Below are 19,918 nucleotides of genomic sequence, written 5' to 3' on the forward strand. Positions count from 1 at the left end.
AGTAACAGACACCTGCGCCCCAGGGAGAGTGCGCCGAGCTCCCTAAAGGGCTGCAGCGCGCACGGCGGGACCCGGAGCAGCTCGGAGGGGCTCGGGCGGCGGCTCCACGGAGAGGGGGCTGCACGGCCCGGGAGCAGCTCGGCCCGGGAGCAGCTCGGAAGGGCTTGGGCAGAGGAAGAGGCTCCCTGCGGAGGGGGCTGGCAGCCGGGAGCGCGAATCTGACAGCGCAGGACCGGGGGCACAGGGCGCCGGGACACAGCCCAGGATCCGGCCTCCCCCAGGGACAGGCAGAGGCCGGGAGGGCACAGGACAGCAAGGACGCTCCTGCCCAGAGCTGAGCAGATGAGCGGCCCCGCCCCGGAGCCTCCAGGGCCTGCAGACCGAGAGCTCTGGAGCTACTGTGGGAGCTGACTCCAGGGCTCCAGAGCTGGCCCCGCCACTGCGGTTGTTCCTCCTGGGGCCTCACGGGGTAAACAACCCCCACTGAGCCCTGCACCAGGCAGGGGCACAGCAGCTCCCCCAACTGCTAACACCTGAAATTCAGCACAACAGGCCCCTCCCCCAGAAGACCAGCTAGACGGACAAGTTCCAGGGGAAGTCAAGGGACTTAAAGTACACAGAATCAGAAGATACTCCCCCGTGGTTCTTTTTGTTGTTGTTGTTGTTGTTGTTTTGTTTTGTTTTGTTTTGCTTTTTGATTTGTTTCCTTCCCCCCCTTATTTTTCCTTTCTTTCTTTTTCTTTCTCTTTTTCTTTCTTTTCTTCCTTTTTTTTTCTTTCTCTTTTCTTTCCTTCTTTCTCTCCTCTCTTTTTCTCCTTTTCCCAATACAACTTGCTTTTGGCCACTCTGCACTGAGCAAAATGACTAGAAGGAAAACCTCACCTCAAAAGAAAGAATCAGAAACAGTCTTCTCTCCCACAGAGTTACAAAATCTGGATTACAATTCAATGTCAGAAAGCCAATTCAGAAGCACTATTATACAGCTACTGGTGGCTCTAGAAAAAACCATAAAGGACTCAAGAGACTTCATGACTGCAGAATTTAGATCCAATCAGGCAGAAATTAAAACTCAATTGAATGAGATGCAATCCAAACTAGAAGTCCTAACGACGAGGGCTAACGAGGTGGAAGAACGAGTGAGTGACATAGAAGACAAGTTGATGGCAAAGAGGGAAACTGAGGAAAAAAGAGACAAATAATTAAAAGACCATGAAGATAGATTAAGGGAAATAAACGACGGCCTGAGGAAGAAAAACCTACGTTTAATTGGGGTTCCCGAGGGTGCCGAAAGGGACAGAGGGCCAGAATATGTATTTGAACAAATCCTAGCTGAAAACTTTCCTAATCTGGGAAGGGAAACAGGCATTCAGATCCAGGAAATAGATCCCCCCCTAAAATCAATAAAAACCATTCAACACCTCTACATTTAATAGTGAAGCTTGCAAATTCCAAAGATAAAGAGAAGATCCTTAAAGCAGCAAGAGACAAGAAATCCCTGACTTTTATGGGGAGGAGTATTAGGATAACAACAGACCTCTCCACAGAGACCTGGCAGGCCAGAAAGGGCTAGCAGGATATATTCAGGGTCCTAAATGAGAAGAACATGCAACCAAGAATACTTTATCCAGCAAGGCTCTCATTCAAAATGGAAGGAGAGATAAAGAGCTTCCAAGACAGGCAGGAACTGAAAGAATATGTGACCTCCAAACGAGCTCTGCAAGAAATTTTAAGGGAGACTCTTAAAATTCCCCTTTAAGAAGAAGTTCAGTGGAACAATCCACAAAAACAAGGACTGAATAGATAATCATGATGACACTAAACTCATATCTGTCAATAGTAACTCTGAACGTGAATGGGCTTAATGACCCCATCAAAAGGCGCAGAGTTTCAGACTGGATAAAAAAGCAGGACCCATCTATTTGCTGTCTACAAGAGACTCATTTTAGACAGAAGAACACCTACAGCCTGAAAATAAAAGGTTGGAGAACCATTTACCATTCAAATGGTCCTCAAAAGAAACCAGCGGTAGCCATCCTTATATCAGATAAACTAAAATTTACCCCGAAGACTGTAGTAAGAGATGAAGAGGGACACTATATCATACTTAAAGGATCTATCCAACAAGAGGACTTAACAATCCTCAATATATATGCCCCAAATGTGGGAACTGCCAAATATATCAATTAATAACCAAAGTGAAGAAATACTTAGATAATAATACACTTATACTTGGTGACTTCAATCTAGCTCTTTCTATACTCGATAGGTCTTCTAAGCACAACATCTCTAAAGAATCGAGAGGTTTAAATGATACACTGGACCAGATGGATTTCACAGATATCTACAGAACTTTACATCCAAACTCAACTGAATACACATTCTTCTCGAGTGCACATGGAACTTTCTCCAGAATAGACCACATACTGGGTCACAAATCGGGTCTGAAGCGATACCAAAAGATTGGGATCGTCCCCTGCATATTCTCAGACCATAATGCCTTGAAATTAGAACTAAATCACAACAAGAAGCTTGGAAGGACCTCAAACACGTGGAGGTTAAGGACCATCCTGCTAAAAGATGAAAGGGTAAACCAGGAAATTAAGGAAGAATTAAAAAGATTCATGGAAACTAATGAGAATGAAGATACAACCATTCAAAATCTTTGGGATGCAGCAAAAGCAGTCCTAAGGGGGAAATACATCGCAATACAAGCATCCATTCAAAAACTGGAAAGAACTCAAATACAGAAGCTAACCTTACACATAAAGGAGCTAGAGAAAAAACAGCTAATAGATCCTACACCCAGCAGAAGACGAGAGTTAATAAAGATTCGAGCAGAACTCAACGAAATCGAGACCAGAAGAACTGTGGAACAGATCAACAGAACCAGGAGTTGGTTCTTTGAAAGAATTAATAAGATAGATAAACCATTAGCCAGCCTTATTAAAAAGAAGAGAGAGAAGACTCAAATTAATAAAATCATGAATGAGAAAGGAGAGATCACTACCAACACCAAGGAAATACAAACGATTTTAAAAACATATTATGAACAGCTATACGCCAATAAATTAGGCAATCTAGAAGAAATGGACGCATTCCTGGAAAGCCACAAACTACCAAAACTGGAACAGGAAGAAATAGAAAACCTGAACAGGCCAATAACCAGGGAGGAAATTGAAGCAGTCATCAAAAACCTCCCAAGACACAAGAGTCCAGGGCCAGATGGCTTCCCAGGGGAATTTTATCAAACGTTTAAAGAAGAAACCATACCTATTCTCCTAAAGCTGTTTGGAAAGATAGAAAGAGATGGAGTACTTCCAAATTCGTTTTATGAGGCCAGCATCACCTTAATTCCAAAACCAGACAAAGACCCCACCAAAAAGAATTATAGACCAATATCCCTGATGAACATGGATGCAAAAATTCTCAACAAGATACTAGCCAATAGGATCCAACAGTACATTAAGAAATTATTCACCATGACCAAGTAGGATTTATCCCCGGGACACAAGGCTGGTTCAACACTCATAAAACAATCAATGTGATTCATCATATCAGCAAGAGAAAAACTAAGAACCATATGATCCTCTCATTAGATGCAGAGAAAGCATTTGACAAAATACAGCATCCATTCCTGATCAAAACTCTTCAGAGTGTAGGGATAGAGGGAACATTCCTCGACATCTTAAAAGCCATCTACGAAAAGCCCACAGCAAATAGCATTCTCAATGGGGAAGCACTGGGAGCTTTTCCCCTAAGATCAGGAACAAGACAGGGATGTCCACTCCACCACTGCTATTCAACATAGTACTGGAAGTCTTAGCCTCAGCAATCAGACATCCAAAAGACATTAAAGGCATTCAAATTGGCAAAGAAGAAGTCAAACTCTCCCTCTTCACCGATGACATGATACTCTACATAGAAAACCCAAAAGCCTTCACCCCAAGATTGCTAGAACTCATACAGCAATTTGGTAGCATGGCAGGATACAAAATCAATGCCCAGAAATCAGTGGCATTTCTATACACTAACAATGAGACTGAAGAAAGAGAAATTAAGGAGTCAATCCCATTTACAATTGCACCCAATTCTTAAACCTAGGAAATTAAGGAGTCAATCCCATTTACAATTGCACCCAATTCTTAAACCTAGGAATAAACCTAACCAAAGAGGTAAAGGATCTATACCCTAAAAACTATAGAACACATCTGAAAGAAATTAAGGAAGACACAAAGAGATGGAAAAATATTCCATGCTCATGGAGTGGCATAATTAATATTGTGAAAATGTCAATGTTACCCAGGGCAATTTACACGTTTAATGCAATCCCTATCAAAATACCATGGACTTTCTTCAGAGAGTTAGAACAAATTATTTTAAGATTTGTGTGGAATCAGAAAAGACCCCGAATAGCCAGGGGAATTTTAAAAAAGAAAACCATATCTGGGGGCATCACAATGCCAGATTTCAGGTTGTACTACAAAGCTGTGGTCATCAAGACAGTGTGGTACTGGCACAAAAACAGACACATAGATCAATGGAACAGAATAGAGATCCCAGAAGTGGACCCTGAACTTTATGGTCAACTAATATTCGATAAAGGAGGAAAGACTATCCATTGGAAGAAAGACAGTCTCTTCAATAAATGGTGCTGGGACAATTGGACATCCACATGCAGAAGAATGAAACCAGACCACTCTCTTTCACCATACACAAAGATAAACTCAAAATGGATGAAAGATCTAAATGTGAGACAAGATTCCATCAAAATCCTAGAGGAGAACACAGGCAACACCCTTTTTGAACTCAGCCACAGTAACTTCTTGCAAGATACATCCACGAAAGCAAAAGAAACAAAAGCAAAAATGAACTATTGGGACTTCATCAAGATAAGAAGCTTTTGCACAGCAAAGGATACAGTCAACAAAACTGAAAGACAACCTACAGAATGGGAGAAGATATTTGCAAATGACGTATCAGTTAAAGGGCTAGTTTCCAAGATCTATAAAGAACTTCTTAAACTCAACACCAAAGAAACAAACAATCCAGTCATGAAATGGGCAAAAGACATGAACAGAAATCTCACAGAGGAAGACATAGACATGGCCAACATATACATGAGAGAATGCTCTGCATCACTTGCCATCAGGGAAATACAAATCAAAACCACAATGAGATACCACCTTGCACCAGTGAGAATGGGGAAAATTAGCAAGGCAGGAAACCCCAAATGTTGGAGAGGATGCGGAGAAAAGGGAACCCTCTTGCACTGTTGGTGGGAATGTGAACTGGTGCAGCCACTCTGGAAAACTGTGTGGAGGTTCCTCAAAGAGTTAAAAATAGACCTGCCCTACGACCCAGCAATTGCACTGTTGAGGATTTACCCCAAAGATACAGATGCAGTGAAACGCCGGGACCCCTCACCCCGATGTTTATAGCAGCAATGTCCACAATAGCCAAACTGTGGAAGGAGCCTCGGTGCCCATCGAAAGATGAATGGATAAAGAAGATGTGGTTTATGTATACAATGGAATATTCCTCAGCCATTAGAAACGACAAATACCCACCATTTGCTTCAATGTGGATGGAACTGGAGGGTATTATGCTGAGTGAAGTAAGTCAATCGGAGAAGGACAAACATTTTATGTTCTCATTCATTTGGGGAATATAAATAATAGTGAAAGGGAATATAAGGGAAGGGAGAAGAAATGTGTGGGTAATATCAGAAAGGGAGACAGAACATAAAGACTCCTAACTCTGGGAAATGAACTAGGGGTGGTGGAAGGGGAGGAGGGTGGGGGGTGGGGTGAATGGGTGAAGGGCACTGAGGGGGGCACTTGACAGGATGAGCACTGGGTGTTATTCTGTATGTTGGTAAATTGAACACCAATAAAAAATAAATTTATTAAAAAATAATAAAATAAAAAAGTAAAGATAAAAAAAGAAAGAAAAAAAGAATGCAGGAGTCAAAACAACAGTCGGGTAATCAAGAAACAGTCATGGTAGTTTATTTTGCCCTTTTAAGGAAGGTGGATGTTGTTGAGTTAGATTCTCTCTCTCTCTCTCTCTCTCTCTTTTTAATGATTTTATTTATTTATGAGAGATACAGAGAAAGAGGCAGAGACATAGACAGAGGGAGAAGCAGGCTCCTTGCGGGGAGCCTGATGTGGGACTTGATCCCAGGACCCTGGGATCACACCCTGAGCCAAAGGCAGACACTCAACCGCTGAGTGTCTCACCCAGGTGTCCCAGATTATCTCATTTTCAATAAAACATTCTATTATTCTCCCTTAGTATTCTACTGACTGTATGTTCCTTTCTTGGTTGGTTGACTCTATGGAAGAGCTACACCTAAAAGATTGGATATAACTCTTATTAGCCATCAGGTGTCTTGTGGAATGTCACAGTGCTTTTCCTTGACCCTGTTTTTTTGTTGTTGATCACTGTTTTATTAGGACATTGAAAAGCATGCTTTTAAAATTTTCTGATAATGTGGAGTTTGTAAAGGTAGTTGTTATGAAAGACTACAGAAATCCATTTAAAATGATTTTTATATTTTTCTGTACTGGAATGCTGCAGCGAAACCATAGATGCAGTTTGATAAGGCTAAATCAGTGCAGGACTGATGGGCATTCACGGAAAGTATACTCTGCTAGTTTCGGATAAGAAAGGCAGGACACAAGTCTCCGCTTTTCGTTCTTGAAGGTGTTAAAATCCAGTTCAGAAGACTCAACATAAATTTGTAAAAAATGAAATAGCAGTGCCGGATCAGTTGTCTCAAGTGGAAGTACAGCTCGTTTAAGAATTTAGAAGACCTGGTCACTGAGGAGTGAAGTGACAATGGAAAGCTGTCCCCGATGAAGTGGAACTGGCCAACGCCGTAAGGACAAGTGGACACAGATGGCAGGATGGGTAGTGGAGGTCAGTGGGTAATGGTTGGAGAATAACTTATGAGCATGACATCCATAGGGAACAAGAATTATAAGCACACATGTATGACTGGTTTACTTATCAGTAAATCACATTTCTCTCTCTCTCTCTTAAAGATTGATTGATTTAGAGAGTGCTTGTGTATGCATGGAAGAAGGGAGGAGGATGAGCAGAGGGAGGAGAGAAAGAATCCTCAGACTCTCTGCTGAGTGTAGAGCCAGATGCAGGGTGCAATCCCACAACCCTGAGATCATGACCTTAGCCAAAATCAGGAGTTGGATGTTCAACCAACTGAGCCACCCAGAGCTCCACATCTGTTATCTCTTATTGGAATATTGAAGCATGAAGACTTTTTATATGAAATAAATTGATGTTTATTAATGAAAACATTAGTATGCTCTCTAAATAAAACACCATGAGATCAATACATCTTACCTGCCTAAGTGTAAATCCATTTATTTTGGTTCTCCTGATACGACTAGTCGATTTGATAAATACTCTCTGTAATGAATCTAAGACTATGCACAATTATTCAATACCTTTGTATTATAAAGTCCTGTATTCTTTTGAGAGGATGAGGACTGCTTGTCTTTACCTTTGTCATCACTGAATATTTCCGTCTGCTGCATATATTAACATTCTTAACTTTCCATTTCTGCTCTAAAAGTGAGGCTCTTAAAAACCCAAGATGCCACTTCCATTTTACTGCCAGCTGGCAAAAGGAAAATTTTAATAGCCATGGAAAAGAGGAAGAGGGTTCTGATCTGTCAGCCTTCTGACAAGCCTGCTAATTTGAAATTCACTGTTCCCTCCATACCACCTCCAAGACAGACACTCTTCTTCCTCCTGCTTCAAACTTCATCTAGAAGGTTTTAGCAAGTGCACACTTGAAAGTAAACATTTTTATGCAAACCAAAAAACCCTTTATTCTCTGCTTTTGTCTTTTATGAAGTCATTTCTCTTCTTGCTTTGCCCATCTCCTTGAATGAGTAGATGTTAGTTTTGAACATTGTGTTCTTTGCCTATGGTGGTTTTATGATTTTTAGTAAGCACTGTTGTTTTTTTTAAATCTGGAGAAAACAGGTGATACTTTGGAATGCAAGGTTATATGTTTAGAATGAACAACTCTTATGTGCCTGCATGGTCAGAGTTCTTTTTTAAGGTATAGTTATTTATTTATGTAGAAATAACTCTAGACTCACAAGAGGTTGAAAAATAGTACACAGTTCTTGTGTACCCTTCACCCAATTTCCTCCAGTGGTTGCATTTTACATGATAGTACAGTATGGAAACTAAGAAGTTGACCTTGGCACAATGTATGTGTATACCATTTTACCACATGCATCATTTCCTGTCACTACCACTGCAATGGAGATATAGAATTATTCCATCACCACAAAGATCTCCCTCCTGCTATCTGTTTGAGCAGAGTTAGTTTTAAGATTAGAATTCTAATTTTGATGAATGCCACAATATAAACAGCTATGAAGATCATATATACTGTTTTGATAAGATATATCAAATTAAAGGTACATTATAAGTTTTCTCAATGGGTAAAGTATAAGGTGTCATTTTATATTACATATATATATCTACTGCCTTGCTGGCATTTCCTGCATGGGTCTGTTATATCTAAAGAACCATTGTTTGTTACTTGTAACAAAGCACAGTAAAGAAATTTGTGATTTTTTTTCCTTTGGCTTTTAATTCCCAGAACTCAGAGTTGGTTTATCATACCTAATATTTTGATCAAAGACATTTTTCTTTCCTGCTATGAAATGAATGTTTTGAGATGTTCCACAACCACATATTTTCACATTTTTTACATATTAAAGAATACCAGTGGGTGATCTGTGAGATAAAACAGTGTTTTGGCAACATTTTTTTCCTTTTGTGGGAATTTTCTTAATAATGACATATATAATAGAGAATGTGAAGCAATTATCTTTTTTTGTTATTGTAGTTGACCCCAAATCCCAGTAAGAATCTAGGAATCTATGGCTTATAAATTAAGCTCTGGCAGCATTTAAGAATATTGTACAGAATAGAAAGGAGCCATTCCATGAGGAGCTCCTCATTTGAGTTAATGACCTAGACTTCTGTCATCACCTGCTGTGATGTGACATTTGAAGGGAAAGGATATGAAGTTTGTTAAAAAAATAAACTGAGGCATATTAAAATTTTTAAGAGCTTATTTGAGCAAACATCGATTCAGAGGGGTTAAGAGCATTCTGCTGATAAAAGCTTGGTGTTTCTCTTTTTGTAGAGAAGATACAGAAGCAAAGCTGGGGACTTAACTTGGCGATAGCCTAAGTGGTTGCACTATTTGGGAAAGCCCAGTTGGCTGTTTGTGATTGAGTGTTCTTAATTTTGAGGCATTTATAGGAAATGACTGGCTTAGATTTCAGTTTGCTTAAGTCAGCTACCACAGCATTAGAGCTACCTCAGTCTTGTGGGCTCCTTGTTTGATTACTTTTGTAACAGTAGGTGTCAGAGTGTGTAAGGTCCTTCAGAGCGGAGGCCAATACAGAAGAAATGTGTTGGAGAGAGAGTGATCTGAAAAGTGGAAGCTTCAGATTCTAATTCTATCATTAGTTTTATGTACATGTGACTATAGGTTTTCCCCACGTCACTTTCCTGGAGCTAACTCCCTTGTCACCCAACTTTGAGACAAAGATAAATTAGAACCTGTATGTGGGAAGCAAACAGAATTAAGCAAACATGGGGTTATGTAATACATGGTATTATTATCATTAGCATCCTCTTGTAAATAGTTGAGGGCTCAATAATTGATATGATATAGGGGCTCAATTATTGAGCCCCTATGATAGTAGGGGCTCAATAAATTCTAGGTTAGTGATTGTTCCTCTGTTATCTCTGAGAATTCTGTTAATCATAAAGTACCATATGTGGACTAGTAGAGGTTGATGTTGCTAAGATGCAGATAAGGAATGGAAAGCAAGGTGAAAAGGGAAAGTTACTTTTTAAGAGAGAGAGAGAGTGGTACTTATCTTTCCAGGAGCAGTTCTGATGGAGTCCTGGGCAGAGGAGAGCAGATTGCAGGATATCAGGAGTGCAGGTGGAGAAAAGAAAGTAAAGACCATAGGTTTCAACAGTTTTCAGAGGAAGAATGAATGCCATATTATCTGGAAGAGGCAGTGGGGTCCCGTGATCCCTCCCCACTACCCAGATGACGAGTATCAGCGTTCCTGTTAGGAAAGTTCCAAGTTCATGGTACTTGGTAGCTCAAGTAGATCTTCGGGTCTTTGTGACAGAGAGTATCTAACTTAATGTGGGGATTAGTATTAATGGAAGAATGTCTAGAACTGTGTGGTCCAATACAAGAGCTGCCAGCCACATTTATATGGCTGTTGAGCACACGCAGTGTTACTCTGAATTGAGATGTGTGCAAATGTAAAATACATACCAGAATTCAAAGAATTCATACAAAAATGATCTCGTTAACAATTTTTATATTGATTATATGTGAAAATGAGAATATTTTGGATATATTGGGATATAGTATTAAAATTGTTTTTACTTACGGTTTTAAATGTGGCTATTAGAAAATATTAAAAATCTTAAATTACATATGCATGTGTAGCTTACATTTGTGCATTGTATTGTCTTTCTCTTGTATAGAACTGGTCTAGGATGGTGGGAGGGGAGGACCAGAATGCTAAGAGGGATCAAAATATCTGGAGGGTCTGGAAGCATGTGGCCTTTTTGCCTTGGGCCATGAGGATGGAGTAGGTGTTCTGGTGATGCCTGTTAGCCATATGTAGCAGGGGATCCAAGGAGCTTCTCTCCTAATCCCTGCTTAATTTACGCTACTTGGGAGTTACACCCTAAAGGGATTTGATTTGTAGACTGGGATAAACTTGTGCGAAAAGGGTGTAGCGTGGTAGTCAGCTGTGTTATACATACTTCTAGGAACTGACAGATTTGTTTGTTTTTGTTGTTAACCACATGGAACTATTATGAGTTGAACATGATTTAAAATAAATGAACCCATGACAGGGGCTCACATTTTTATTATTTTTGTAATGGATTTGTTATATTGAATTTTGACCTGTATGTCAGTAGGAGTACTTAGGATCTTGCTCTAAGTAGTTTATATCTCAGGTTGTGACTTCATTCCCAAGAAGTAGTATGTGTGTGTAAGTACCTAAATTAAAGACATTAAAGGTGAATATGATAGCTTTTTCAATGTTACTGACATTATAAGGGAATTTTATTATTATTTTTTAAATAATAGACATACCATTAGGGAATTCACATTTCTTTTAGCAGTAGGGTGCATCACATGGAAAAGATCCAGTTTTATGAAAGCAGATGAGAGACACAAAGGAAATCCTTTGCCTGCATGTTACAGAGCAGCATCTGAGGAAGGACTGGAATCATATCCCTCGCTTTTGTTCGTGAGGCCACATGTTTGTTCTGAAACCTTGGGTGCCCTGCCCCATTTCCTAGATGACCATTTGGATGTAGGGAGCAGTCTTAACACAAGGACCTACAAGGGTCTTCAAAGGACCTGCTGCCCTGAGTTTTTAATGCTTTCTTTCCATGTAGTAAGAGGAAAAAGGCGAAGAATCCTGTCTTTGAAGCGTTCTATCAGGAAACCCCTCAGAGTATTTTATGGCTTTGGGAGAGTGTACACATAACTTAACCCCCTCACTCCTAAAAATGTTTCCTAGCTCTTCAGTTATTTTCAGTGAATTTATGGTACCACTAACTCTTTTACTATAAAGAAACGTGGAGGTATTGTTGATTAGTTCAGAAGGCACGGAAGCCAAACAGAATTCTTGCCTGGCTGTTCGGAGTTAGCACTGAGAAAGTGAAGTTGGTTTCCTTATGAGTAACTGGTGTGTCACACATCAGTTTTTTCTCATATTATCTAGCCAAGAGAATCAGAAAGTGGTAGGCAGAGAGAAAGTAAGATAAAGCACAAAGCGAGCAGAGATAAGCTAGGAGAAACTGCTGAGGGTATTAACATCTCTTGAACTGAGGCTGGCCTGCATTTTTAGTCTTAGGTTCTGTGAGATGCCTCATATCCTTTTAAGAAAGTTTGAAATGGAATTCCATCACCTAAGATGCAGAGTCCTAACTGAATTACTTCCAGAGCATCTGGTGAATATCTCTGTCAGAGCATCACATTATAGTATTTTGTTCATCTTCTCAGAGTGGACTTTAAGTTCCATGAGTACAGAGGCTCTATATTTTGTTTGTCTTGAGATTTCCATCACCCCATCTGCCACCAACCTGGCACTTGGCACAAGTAAATGTTTGTTGAATTAATGAATGAATGAATGCATGAATTATGAGCATCTCATTATGTATACTTTTAATTGCAAATTCCTTTTTAAAAAAGATTTTATTTCTTTATTTGAGAGAGAGAGAGTGTGTGAACAGGGGGAGGGGCAGAAGGAGAGGGAGAATCTCAAGCTGACCCTGTGCTCAACACAGAACCTGACCTGGGGCTCAACCCTTATGACCCTGAGACCACGACCTATGCTGAAATCAGGAGTTGGACTCTCAACCAACTGAGCTACCCAGGTGCCCCTGCAAATTACTTTTTAAAAATTTTTGAATGGGGAATAAATTCATATTCTTGAAAAATCAAAATCTTTGAAAATACATGTAGTGAAAAGTCTCCTGTCATTGTCCTGTGTCCACCCAAATCAGGGCCACCTTCTTTTTTTTCCTCTACTCCAGGTAAGCACTGGTATAGCTTTTTTCTAATATAGCTTTTCAGAGTTTCTGTATGCACAAATAAGGAAATACAAATATATATATATATTTATATATATATTTTAATACAAATAGTATTTTAATACAAATAGTAATATATATTATACACTATGTTCGGCATCTTGCTTTTGACCTAATCATAGCTCAGGGACTTTTTTTCCCCAAATATAGAAAGCTCCTTTATTCTTTTACCTGACATTCTGGCCTGTCATTTTGCATGTGTTCAAGTATATCTTATTATCAAGTAAGATAAATAGCTAGAAGAAGAATTGCAAGATCAAAGAAATTGTGTGTTTATAATTTTATCTCTGAAATGCCCTCCATAAAGTTAATACTCATTTCTTAACCCAGCAGTGATATATGAAAGCAATTATTCCTCCACAATATTGTCAACAATGAATTAACATATTTGTAGATTTCTCTCAAGTTCCACTTTGCATAATGGCTCGGTAGCTCCTGGACCAACACTTTCACAAACAACAACTGTAAGTTCTGGACAGAACATAAAGACATGTGCCTGAAGATGCTGGATAGTGATTGAAATCAGTTAGATACTGGATAGGAGTTGATACTTGGAAGAGGAGAAGGCGGAGTTTACCGAACAAAATCAAAACATCGAATATACATGGAAATGGAGTACTGGAGTGAGAGGAAGGAGGGAAATATTTGATAAAATAATGCTAGATATTTCCAAATATAGTGAAAGACATAAATTTACAGATTCAAGAATCTCAACAAATCCTAACCAAGAAAAATGCAAGTCAGAATACTGAAAACCAACATAAAGAGAAAATCTTAGGTGATCACAGGAAAATGACTTTTTGTAGGTGAGCAGTTATTTGAGTCAACACTGATTTGTCATCAAAAACAGTGGAGGTGAGAACACAGTGCAGTGTTATCTTTAAAGTGCTGATTTCTGCCACTCTGGTGAAAAATGATACTCAGTTTAGTTTTAATTTGTATTCATTTTGTTATGAATGAGGTTAAGTACTTTTTCACGTTTAAGAGTTTTTTGTATTTTCTATATATTCGTTGCCTGTTTTTGTCTTGGATTTTTCATCTTTTTTTCATTAAGGTCATTAGCTTGGATGATAGAGTTGCAAATATATTTTCCTCTGTCAGTTGTTATTGACTTTGCTGATGGTGGTTTTTTGCCATCCACAAAATTTTTATATTCAGGCTACCAAATTTACCTATCTTTTCCTTTTTGGCTTCAGAATTTAAAGTCCTATTTGAAAGGCATTCCTTAGTGTTTTCTTTCTTATGCTTTTAGTTTTGTACACTGAAATTCTTAATCTACTTGGACTTTATCCTCATATATGATGTGAAATATGGATCTAACTTTATTCCTAGGTGGCAGTTCAGTTGTCTCACATCATCAGTCATACACTAAATGTATTTGGCCTTATTTCCGGACTTAACTTTTCTGTTTGTTAACATCAGTATCACCCTCCTGTAATTACTGTGTCTTTAGTCTCTGCTATAACTAGCCCCTCTCATTGCTTTGCTTCTTTGAAGTTTTCCTGACGGTATTAATTGTTTATTTTTCCATATGGTCTTATGACTTGGCTTTCTAAGAGTTCCCTCAATGTAATGAACCCCAAAGCCTAGACAGGTCTGGTCTTCCTGAAATATCAGAGCACTTTGCTCTTTCTTGGATAGATTTTTTACAGGTTGTAATTTATAGCAGCATTGTTTTGATTAATGTCTGACTCACCTGCTAGATGATAAGCCCTAAGAGGGCAGGGGCCTCTTTTACTCATTATATTTGGAATGCCTTATCTAGGGCCTGACACTTTTTAGGTTCTTAATCCATAGTAATGAATGGGATGAATGGATCTTGAGTCTTGAGGTTGGCCTCTGACTCTTTATTACTCTTTGAGTGGCTGTGGGCAAATTTCTTGACTGTTCTAAGACCAAGTTTTCTCATTTCTGAAATAGGTATAAGGGAATTTATATCTTTTGAAAAGGGTTTTGGGATAATTAAATAATATACTTTAGAAAACAATTTGTAAAATGTGAGATATTATGAAATCCTAGTTAGACTGACTTTGGCTTTCCTTTTCACATATAATGGGAAATTATGTATTTGCCAAGGAACAGGCTATAGATGGGCTACAGACTTGGGCTATTGGTTGTTAGAGTCCATTTGAAGAATCACGCTTACCCGACTGTCACCCTGTGAAAGCTGTAGTCATTCTTGAGTGTTTCTTCACTTTTGGCTATCTAAGTGGTAGAAGCAGTCAGTTTTGTATGACAGCTTGTTTGTTGACAAGGGAACAGCCTCTAAGAAAGAAAGGGAAATTTCCCTTTACAGAGCATTCTGGGTTTGGAGCCCATTCCCCACAAGATGTCTACCTGTCACTACCTGTCACATGACACAGATGCTATTACCAGAAGAAAAGCTTAGACCTAATAAATTGCCAAAACTCAGAGTCTTGTTAGTTTAAGGAACTTGCCAATGTACTATAACTTGAAAAAAAAGGAAGGATGCACATATTTATTGCTAAGCTGGGGAAATTGCCATTAAAGCAGTTGGCAGAATGGCTGACATTTTAACAGTCATAGGTCAGATAATTTTCCACATCTATCCAAGAGAAGATTTGACCAAGGACTGACAAAAAAATCAAATTATTCTGTTCACTTGGCTGCATCTAAATGTCTCATTTTCAGCTTACAGGAAAGATTGAAATGGAAGCAATTTTTGATGTTACAATAGAGTGGCCGTAAATTGCTTGAATAGCCGTTGGAACTTTGAATATAAAAACACAGAAAAAGTCATCTGAGGTAGAACTCAGAATGGATTTTTCACTTATATTTTGCTCCTTATATAATTTATAGCTTAAGTTTTATATTAAGACATGCTATAAGTCAGCATTTCCTTAGTTACACAGAAGGAGATTACTTCCAGGTCACAGGGAAAATCCGTGGCAGAACTGAAAACTGAATTCTTGAGTTGTAGTATCCAATGGTTCCAACACTGTTAGAAACAGATGCTAAGTTTTCTTTATTCTCTCAATGGCAAAATAAAGAATGTATAGTCCGCTGGAAAGTTGGAGATCAAAAAGCACTTTCTATGGTTTCCAAGAGCACCAAATTCCTTTCACGGTCTGAAGGTTCTCGTATTATGAAATTTAGTTGTGTAAATTAGCCCATTGCTGATAAACAGAAAATCCTGTTAGTCCTTGGATCAACTTGCCTTTTACTATGAGTTTAGTTGTGTAAATCAGTCTTTTACCAATAAACATAAATTTATATTCGTTCTAGGATCAACATTTTGAGAGGGGATAAAGAAGGGATTGTCAAAGCATTTTTAAAGGAATGTTGGTCTAAAATAGCAGGTAGAATAAAAATATATTGTACAAACTGAAATAGGGCAAAAGAGCTAAAATGTAGTACTTGGACTAAAATAACTAGCAGTTCACATGAGTCCAAGTGCTAAGTACGTAATTATATTTCCCATTACCTTATATGTACAAGACTTCTTTTAATTTTTAAATCCTATATTTTACCCCTTTTTATTGTTTTCAAAAAATATATAGAAGAACCATTGAGTCTAACAATGTGAAAGTTTTGAGAGTGCCATTTTAACTGACAGATTGCCATGGTATACCAGTAGGTAGAAATGGCTATTTATTGATTGTAAATAGTTTGCTTCTCCAAATTGAAAATGAAGATGAATTGAGTTTGATTCATTATTGTCTGTCCAACTAACTCCCTTCTGCCACCCCTTGTAATTCCTTGGCACTTTTGAAAAACCTCTCTCAATATCCCCAGGATTGACTTAACAAAGTTCCATATAGATGTAGTAGACATTTTGGTATTTACTAACGTTATGAGTGATTGTTGTACATCCCATAGGGGTTAGGAAAAGAGAGTTTCTGGGTGACCTCTGATCAGTATTAGTGCTTGTTTGCTCCAGTAACACTGACGTCCTTGGTCTATCTAGGCCTGCTCCTGCATCAGCTCTTTAATGCTTTCTGTTTTCTTTGCCTGGGATGTTTTTCCTCTACATTCTACATGATTTTCTTCCTCACCTCCTTCACATCTCTGCTCAATTGTTACCTTGTCGTATTATTCTATAAAGGAGCAAAGGAGGATCATAATCTGACTAATGTGTCAGAAGGGTTGCTGTGCCTTATGGAGACAGGAGCAAACTTCCAGATGAACAGTGGCTGAAGCTGTCGGGGGTGGTTGCAGTGATCCAGGCTAGAGATAGCCATGGCTAAGATCAGGTGGTTGTACTGTGGTGAGAGATAGACTAAGGATCTAATTTGAAGGTAGAATCGACCAGATTTGTTGCTACTTTGAACTGAGGATGAGCGAGAAAGAGAGGAGTCAAGGATGCTTCTGAGGTTTTTTGCCTGAGGGATTGAAAGAATGGAATTGCCATTTACTAACATGAAGACCAGATAGTAAAGGAAAGAAATCAGGAGTTTGGTTTCATTCATGATAGTTGGATAAATGAAACAAGTTAGGGAAAGGTCTGGGAGGAGAGAGAACATTTGGGAATCATCCGCGTATAAATGGTATCAAAAGTCTTGGGCCTAGATGAAGCCACCTGGGAAGGGTATAGGAAGGAGGGAGATCTTGAGGCTGAGCCATGGTGGGACACTCCAGTGTTCAGAGGCTTGGGAGACTGTAGGGAGGGCTGGTGATGTAAAGTAGAACCAAGAGAGGGATCCTGGAAACCAGGGAAAAATGTTCCAGGAAAGGAATAATAATCAGCTGTGTCAAAATTCTGCTGAGAGAACAAGTAATAAAAAATGAGCACTGAGAAATGCCAGTTGGATTTGGCAGTGGGGAGGTCCTTGGTGACCTTGATGAGTTATTGGGGTTGTCTGGTTCAGGGGGAAAGGGTGACAGGAAGAGTTTCCAGAGAGAATAGTAAAAGAAGAAATACAGAGCAGTGCTTTACAGGAGATTGTAAAGTAGAACAGAGAAATGAGATGGGACCTGAAGAAAGATATGAAGTTATGAAAGACTTTTTATTTTTTATTATTATTATTTTTGGTAAAGACTTTTTAAATGCTGTTGGCATGCTGATGGGTAAAGAGGGAAAAATGATTATACAAGAGAAAAGATGGGACAGTAGTTGGGAATTTATTTTCTTGGATGAGTGTCCTTTCTTTGTAGCACTGTACCAGCACTCAAGGAAGACCTTTCTTTCTTTATTTTTTTAAGATTTTATTTACTTATTCAGAGAGACACAGACACACACACACACACACACACACACACACAGAGAGAGAGAGAGAGAGAGAGAGAGAGAGAGGCAGAGACACAGGCAGAGGGAGAAGCAGGCTCCATACCGGGAGCCCGACATGGGACTCAATCCCGGGTCCCCAGGATCACACCCCGGGCTGAAGACGGCGCTAAACCACTGAGCCACCAGGGCTGCCCTCAAGGAAGACTTTTCTATTCTTCCCACACACCCCAAATTCCCACTGGGCTATATGTCCCTCTTAAAAACTCCCTTTTAATTCTTAGTGCTTTACGTTGTCCCTACACTCACCTTTTTCAGTGTATAAGGAAAGAATCATACCTAAGAGGGGGTGTTGTGGTGGAGTCCTCTAGGAGATTAACAAAACACCAAAATCAATACCTTTCTAGTAATCTTGGACTGTAATAGAATGCAATAATTGTATTAGGTTCTTTCACAAGCTTTTTCCTCCCACCCACCCTGATGAATTGTAGATCCTTAGGTAGCTCTTAACTATTCTTTCAAGTAGCCCACACGTATCGGCGTGCCATACTGAGTATAGCTGCTTAGCTCCCAGAATGCCTCCTATTTCTCACCACTGGCTTTTCTGGTGGCATAGTGGCTTCTGTGGGTCTATCTGGCCTGCCTCAATTTTGAGTCTGTCCATTCAGTTCTCTCTTTTCTGCTTTTTGTGTCATGGGGTTAGGCTTGGGGCAGTGAGAAAGTGCTCTGTCCTTAGAGTTCCATGTAAGTTAAAAGATGTTGTAAGCAGGGCAGCCCTGGTGGCGCAGCGGTTTAGCGCTGCCTGCAGCCCGGGGTGTGATTCTGGGGACCCGGGATCGAGTCCCGCATCAGCCTCCCTCTGCCTGTGTCTCTGCCTCTCTCTCTCTCTGAATAAATAAATCTTTTAAATATGTATATATATATTAAAAAAAAAGATGTTGTAAGCAGAAAACAATGAACCACCACGCAGATGGTAGTTACCACTTTTATCTTTTGAGCTCAAGGTTTATATTTCTCTCGGCATTTTCAAGGTTTTAAGTCACAGTTTAAAAATGACAGCCATTTGCTAGGGTATTTGTAAGAGAGGCGTGGTGATTAATATGGAATCTTCCATAAGAGGTGTGTAGGTATGCTTGTGTGCCTTCATCTGCCGATCTAAGCATTTGTAAATGCTTGATGTGTTTAAGCATGTGTTTTAGGAGTTTGAGGTGCTTGTTTTTTTTTTAAGAGGGAAAGGAAGTAGAGATATTGGGAGCTCTTTAGTATTCACAAAATATAAAAAGGATAGAGATCCGCTCTTCAGAGCAGTTCTGGATCATCCCCAAAGTTCTTTTTTCAAACATGTCATAGCAAAACCCAGTATGTTAAAATCCGAAGCTGACCTGCAGGATTCCAGTGAAAGAGGTTGGAAGACCTGGGATCGCATCAGTTCATCACCTTTCTCTGTGGCCTTTGCAGAGGTTCCCAGAAACCCCTAGGTGTCTGATAGCCCAACTGGAAGCCCCCTTCTCCACAGTATGACAAAGCTTTTTTTTTTTTTTTTAATGTGATACCTTAGCCATTTCCATCATTAAAAAAAAAAAAACTTTATGATTTCACATCATCATAAATTGAGAGGAAAACTCTTCTTCTATATGAGTTCTTTTTTTTTTTTTTTAAGTAGAAGTCATCATTTAAATGTTTTAAGGGGATCCCTGGGTGGCGCAGTGGTTTAGCTCCTGCCTTTGGCCCAGGGCACGATCCTGGAGACCCGGGATCGAATCCCACGTCGGGCTCCAGGTGCATGGAGCCTGCTTCTCCCTCTGCCTATGTCTCTGCCTCTTTCTCTCTCTCTCTCTCTCTCTCTGTGACTATCATAAATAAATAAAAATTTAAAAAAATGTTTTAAATCTCTAAACCTCTGTATATCTTTATATATGGAGACTAGTTCATAGAATTGCTGAAAAAGATTAGTTGATGGTAATGATGTTAATAGATTTTTCCAGGAGATTAGAATCTTATTTGGGGTACCTACTGATAGACTGCTTTATA

At 39.4% G+C, this 19,918-nt stretch overlaps 1 protein-coding gene across 13 annotated transcripts in view; it reads left to right on the forward strand.

The window, feature by feature from the left end:
- The window catches only part of BABAM2 (BRISC and BRCA1 A complex member 2), a 449,505-nt gene that overhangs the window by 170,870 nt on the left and 258,717 nt on the right, over window positions 1–19,918 (forward strand). The window lies entirely within an intron of this gene.

The sequence above is a fragment of the Canis lupus genome, chromosome 17 (genome assembly GCF_003254725.2).
Source record: "Canis lupus dingo isolate Sandy chromosome 17, ASM325472v2, whole genome shotgun sequence".
Classification (NCBI taxonomy): domain Eukaryota; kingdom Metazoa; phylum Chordata; class Mammalia; order Carnivora; family Canidae; genus Canis; species Canis lupus.